At 49.7% G+C, this 6,171-nt stretch overlaps 1 long non-coding RNA gene across 1 annotated transcript; it reads right to left on the bottom strand.

Moving 5' to 3' along the window:
- Window positions 1–4,342: 4,342 nt before the first annotated feature.
- LOC116546335 lies at window positions 4,343–5,179 on the bottom strand. The gene is made up of 2 exons (XR_004266678.1): window positions 5,120–5,179; window positions 4,343–4,509 (listed from the first exon to the last, which is right to left on the bottom strand). It is a non-coding gene; the product is annotated as an uncharacterized LOC116546335 (long non-coding RNA).
- Between the last annotated feature and the right edge of the window lie 992 nt (window positions 5,180–6,171).

The raw sequence follows: 6,171 nt of genomic DNA, 5'->3' as shown, positions 1-6,171 counted from the left end.
CTTGGGGCCCCAAAATCACTAAGCAAAAGGGAAAAGCCAAGCTGGGATCTGCTTAGGAAAGCACAATCCCCTTCTATTCAAAGCCACCCCTCTACTCCCTGACATAGATGTGTATCTGACTGCTGTCTTTGGAAAGGCTAATCAGAAACTCAAAGCGAGGATGCAGCACAGTGGCTCACACCTGTAATCCCAACACTTTGGGAGGCCCAGGCAGGCAGATCACTTGGGGTCAAGAGATTGAGACCAGCCTGACCAACATGGTGAAACAACGTCTCTACTAAAAATAAAAACACCTGGCCGGGTGAGGTGGCTCATGCCTGTAATCCCAGCACACTGGGAGGCCAAGGCGGGCAGATCGCTTGAGGTCAGGAGTTCGAGACCAGCCTCACCACCATGGAGAAACCCCATATCTACAAAAAATTCAAAAATTAGCTGAGTGGTGGGGCACGCCTGTAGTCCCAGATACTCAGAAGGCTGAGGAAGGAGAATTGCTTGAATATGGGTGACAAAGGTTGCAGTGAGGCAAGATTGTGCAACTGCACTCCAGTCTGGGTGACAGAGTCTAAAAAAAAAATGATATATAGCTGGGCGTGGTGGCTCACGCCTATAATCCCAGCACTTTGGGAGGACGAGGTGGGTGGATCACAAGGTCAAGAGATCGAGACCATCCTGGTCAACATGGTGAAGCCCCATCTCCACTAAAAATACAAAAAATTAGCTGGGCGTGGTGGTACGTGCCTGTAATCCCAGCTACTCAGGAGGCTGAGGCAGGAGGATTGCCTGAACCCAGGAGGCGGAGGTTGCAGTGAGCCGAGATTGAGCCATTGCACTCCAGCCTGGGTAACAAGAGCGAAACTCCGTCTCCAAAAAAAAAAAAAGAAAAGGATATATATATATATATATATTTATATTATTTATTTATAAATAAATAAACATTAGCCAGGCCTAGTGAGGCGTGCCTGTGGTCCCAGCTACTGCAGAGGGAGAGGCTGTGGTGGGAAAATCACTTGAGCCCATGAGGTTGCAGCTGCAGTGAGCTGTGATCCTGCTACTGCACTCCAGCCTGGGCAACAGTAACAGTGTCTGAAAAAAATAAAAATGAAAGTTAAAAGGCCAGGCGCAGTGGCTCACGCCAGCAATCCCAACACTTTGGGAAGCTGAGGCAGGCAGATCACCTGAGGTCAGGAGTTCCAGACCAGCCTGACCAAGGTTGAGAAACCCATTCTCTACAGAAAATAGAAAACGAGCCGGTCATGGTGGTGCACGCCTGTAATCCCAGGTACTCAAGAGCTGAGGCAGGAGAATCGCTTGAACCCCTGGGGTGGAGGTTGTGGTCAGTCAAGATTTCACCATTGCACTCCAGTCTGGGCAAGAAGAGCAAAACTTTGTCTCCAAAAAAAAAAGAAAATTAAAAAATAATAAACAACTAATGAAATGGGAGGAAGTAGAAAAAAGGAAACTCATTACAAAATGAGAACAAAAGTCCTCTACTTTTTTTTTTTTGTCTTTTTTTGAGATGGAGTTTTACTTTTATTGCCAGGCTGGAGTGTAATGATGCGATCTCGGCTTAGAACGACCTCCGCCTCCCGGCTTGAAGTGATTCTCATGCCTCAGCCTGCTGAGGAGCTGGGATTACAGGTATTCGCAACCATGCCAGGCTAAACTTTTGTAATTTTAGTAAAGACGGGGTTTCTCCACGTTGGTCAGGTTGTTCTTGAACTCTGTACCTCAGGTGATCCACCCACCTCCGCCTCCTAAAGTGCTGAGATTACAGGCGGCAGCCACCGCGCCCGACCCAAAAGCACGTTTAACATTCTTTTTTATTAGGTTCCATGTAGTAACAGACTCAGCCACTTCTTCCTCTACTTCACTGCCCCACTCCCCACCCACCCATGGAAAGGGAAGAGGGTGATACATGACTAATGGGTCACATCACTGTCCTCCGGCTGAACAGGGGTTTCAAAGAGAAGCTAGCCTCTGACACCATGATTATAAAATGCGCCACACTTAGACAGGAGGTTGGCAGCTCTCATTCTCATTGGTAAATTTAAACAAAATTACATTTATTACATTATAAAGAGAGAAAGCAACATGTCATAACTTAATCATCACATCCAGTCAACTCAGTGCTCATCTACACGCAGGGTCCCCCTCGTTTTCATTACTGTTTCCCTCCCTCATTCTGCACCCAGTTCTTTCTCACCTTCTCTCTCCATCTGTTTCCTTCTGCCTTTCCCACTGAGTTTCTGCTTATTTTATGCCCCTCTCCTCTCCTGCCCCATTCTTTTTTTGACGTGAGTTTTATTCTTGTTGCCCAGGCTGGAGTGCAATGGTGCAATCTTGGCACATTGCATCCTCTGCCTCCTGGGTTCAAGCGATTCTCCTGCCTCAGCCTTCTAGTAAAATAATAGCTAGGTGTGGTGGCGCTTGTCTATAATCCCAGCTACTCAGGAGGCTGAGGGAGGAGAAGTGCTTGAACCCGGGAGACGGAGGTTATGGTTAGCCGAGATCACATCATTGCACTCCAGTCTGGCCAACAAGAGCGAAACTCCGCCTCAAACAAACACACGAACAAAGAAAGGTACTATGTTGGTCAGGCAAGATGGCTCATCCTTGTAATCGCAGTATATTGGGAGGAAAAAATGAGAGGATACAGCTGGCCGGGTGCGATGGCTCACGCCTTTAATCCCAGCACTTTGGGATGCAGAGGTCAGTGGATTATCTGGGGTTGGGATTTTGAGACCAGCCTGACCAACATGGAGAAACACTATCTCTACTAAAACTACAAAATTAACCAGTTGTACTGGCGGGCCTCTGTAATCACAGCCTCCAAAGAGGTCGAGGTTGCAGTGAGCTGAGTTCGAACCATTGCACTCCAGCCTGGGCAATAAGAGCAAAACTCCATCTCAACAAACAAACAAACAAAAACACAGGAGAACCCTTTGACCCTAGGAGTTTGAGACCAGCCTGGGAAACATAGTGAAACCTTGTTTCTTAAAAAAAAAAAAAAAAACTAGTCGGGCTTGGTGGCTCACCCAGTGGTCCCAGCTACTCGGGAGGCTGAGGTAGGAGGATGGCTTGAGCCGAGGAGGTCAAGGCTGCAGTTAGAGCAGATGTCGCCACTGCACCCAGCTGGGAGTTAGAAGCAGACTGTGTCTCAAAATAATAATTAATTAATTTTATTAAAAGTATTATGTAATAACAGAAAGTAATTCTTTTCCCACTTCACTGCTGCACTTCCTACCCCACTCTGGGAAAAGGGAAGAGACTGACTCACAACTGAATAAGACACTGCCCTCTGGCTGAATAGGGATTCCAAGTGGAAGCTAACCTCTGATGCCAAGATTTACAAAAATACATGTTTCATAGATAGGAATCTTAAAATTCTCAATCTCATAAAACTAAAATAATTTTAATAACTTAAAACCTATTTAAGTAGATTATATACACAGAAGTCAACATGTCACAAGTAATCAAATCCAATGAACTCACCCACTCATCTATACCCAAAGTTCCCCATCCTTTTTTCCTTCTGAGAGACTGGATCTCACTCTGTAGGTGAATGATGATCTTGGCTCACTGCAGCCTGGACCTCCTGAGCTCAACTAATTCTCCTACCTGGGACTCCAGAGTAGCTGGGATTACAGGTGTGCACCATCACAAGGTTAATTTTTTGTTTTTTTTCCAGAGATGGGGTCCCACTATGTTGCCCAGGCTGGTCTCGAACTCCTGGACTGAAGCATCTCCTTGCCTCAGTCTCCTGAAGTGCAGGGATTACAGGCAGGAGCCACTGCACCCAGCCCCTCTTTCTTCCTTACTGTGCTTCCTTCCCTAATCCTATACATCTCTCTCATTCTCCCCTTCTCTCTCTAGCTTGTTTTTTCTTTTTTTGCTGGGATTCTGCTCCTCTCTTTGTCCCCATCTCCTCTCCTGCTGTTTATCCCCTTCTCCCCTCTATTCCTCCTATTCCACCTCTTCTGCTCCATCCTCACAACTTATTTAACCTCTTATTGCTCCTTCTCCCCAATCGTCCTCAATCTCCGTATATTTCTGCTGCTTCTTCCATCTCTGAACCTCCTCTACCCTCCCTGTTAAATTCTTCCCTGTTATACCCCCGTCTCCACTCTCTGGCACCCCACATCCCCAGCTGTCCTCCGTGCTGTGGTTCCCTCTGTTCTCCTTGCCACCAGCACCCTCTGCTCTGTCTGCCCCGGCTCCAAACCCCTCCTCGTCTCCCTCACTCTCCTGAGCCTCCCTCTTTGCTGCCCCATCCCTGCCTTGCTGTCCTTCATCTCTGTACGATTCGCTTTTCTCTACATTTCTCCAGCTGCTTTTCGCCTCCTTTTATTTTTTCACTTTTGCAGTCTCTTAGCAAATCCCTCACCCATCCTCTACTTTGCCATCTGTTATGGGTGTTTCTCATTCCTCTTTTCTCTGTCTCAGGTTTTCTACTGCTGTCTCTTGATCCCGTGGGCCCCCACTATTAAAGGTGGGTTTGAATTAAGTCGCCTGCATCCGGACAAGCACATTTTTACAGCGGCTGTAGCTGGGCAGGCAAGAACACCGCTTGTCACAGGACAGGCCCCGGGCACCTCCCTAAATCGGGCTCAGGGGAAGTAGTGGGGAGACCTGGGGAGCAGCAGGGCCCCTCACGAGGAGGGAGATGTGGGGGCGACGGCGCCTTAGGACAAAGATGGAGTCTGCAGGATCCCAGGACCAGGCAGAGGACGCGGCCTGCCCCAGACTGGAGCCGCAGCGCTGCGCTCAGGGGGCCGACGAGGGCAAGGGTGGGAGGCGCCCAGGGTGGGAATCCACCTGTCGGGTGAGGGCTTTAATAAGCGCGGGGCGGGAGGGGTCAGAAAAAGGTTTTGAGCAGGAGAACCACGCGATAGGAAGTGTATACAGTGTCCTATAACAGAAACACCGGGACGGGACAAGCCTGAGGGCGACTTCAAAGCAAAAAGGAAGCGACCCCCGGACTTTCAAGGAAACGTCTGTTTGCTCTGGGTGAAGGAAAACAGGTGAGAACTTTCAGCTCTGTGGGGACCCCAAGTCCCAGGTACACAAGCGTCGGGGACCGGGGAAGCGGAGACTTAATGCAAGACAGAGCGAAACTCACGCGTCCCGGAGGATCCCTCACTCCACGCGATCCGCTTCCGGGTTTGCGAGAATCTGCGCGCGCAGGACAGAAGCCAGGCCAGGGCGGGACCCGCAGGGAGGTGGGCGGGGCCTGGGGAGGAAGGGGCGGGGCGCTGGTCGGAGAGACCCTGCCCTTCAAGACCAGCAGAGGGCGGGGCCGGCCGACACCTGTGTCTGTCTCAGCCTGGCTCCCAGCGCCTGTTTCTCAGGTTTTGGAAGCTACACCCACCGGGAAGGCTGACACGTGAGTAAAAAGCCCTGGAATTTTCTGGAACGGGGATGCAAACCAGAATGTGAAATGCAAAGCCGTATCTGGGCGGAAACTACGTTTTCCTTCTGACGCCCATGTAGGACACGTTGGGCACCTGATGTAGGTCTGAGTACCCACAGGGTCGTAGGGTGAGCCTTATGCTGTGCTGAGGCGCAGGATCCGAGAAATAAAGAGACAGGACGCAGAAGTACAAAGAAAATGCAGTGGGGCTCTGGGGGCCACGCCACCTATAAGCGGAGTCAGGCGAGGACCCAAATGTCCAGAAGCATGAGTATTTATTGTGTATAGGTTAGCGGGTAGGGCAGTGAGTGAAATCATCTTTAAGCATAGTGATAGGGTCGTGAGCAATAAAACATAGGGTCCACCCCATTAGGTCACCTAGGCCAGGAGGTGGACAGCGCGCAACAAGGGGCCCGTTCCCATGAAGGCAAGGGCCGTGTGCAGTAAGGGGTCCACCCCCATTAGGTCACCGAGGCTTGAAGGTGGGCCATGCAAAGTGAAGAGGGTGCAGTGTGTAATACTTCTATCTATGGAAAACTACTTCTAAGATTTATAGGAGGATGCTGTAAGTCACATAGCAGTGACAGTCAAGGTTACTGCCACCCTCTGGCTGCTTCCAATGGATTCTATAGGAAGATGCTTTTCGAGCAGCACAGTAGCAAGAGCTGATAAAGTTCACAATCCCGAAGGTGGATTGCGGTTCTGAGGGCAGCATTCCACAAGAACTGGAGCAAGGTCCTACAACTCCTTTATCAGGAGGA

Source organism: Sapajus apella, unplaced genomic scaffold (genome assembly GCF_009761245.1).
Source record: "Sapajus apella isolate SASKATOON/1434 unplaced genomic scaffold, GSC_monkey_1.0 scaffold778, whole genome shotgun sequence".
In the NCBI taxonomy this organism is placed as follows: Eukaryota; Metazoa; Chordata; class Mammalia; order Primates; family Cebidae; genus Sapajus; species Sapajus apella.
Note: the sequence above shows the minus strand (reverse complement) of the source record. Positions and strands in the feature narration are given on the sequence as shown.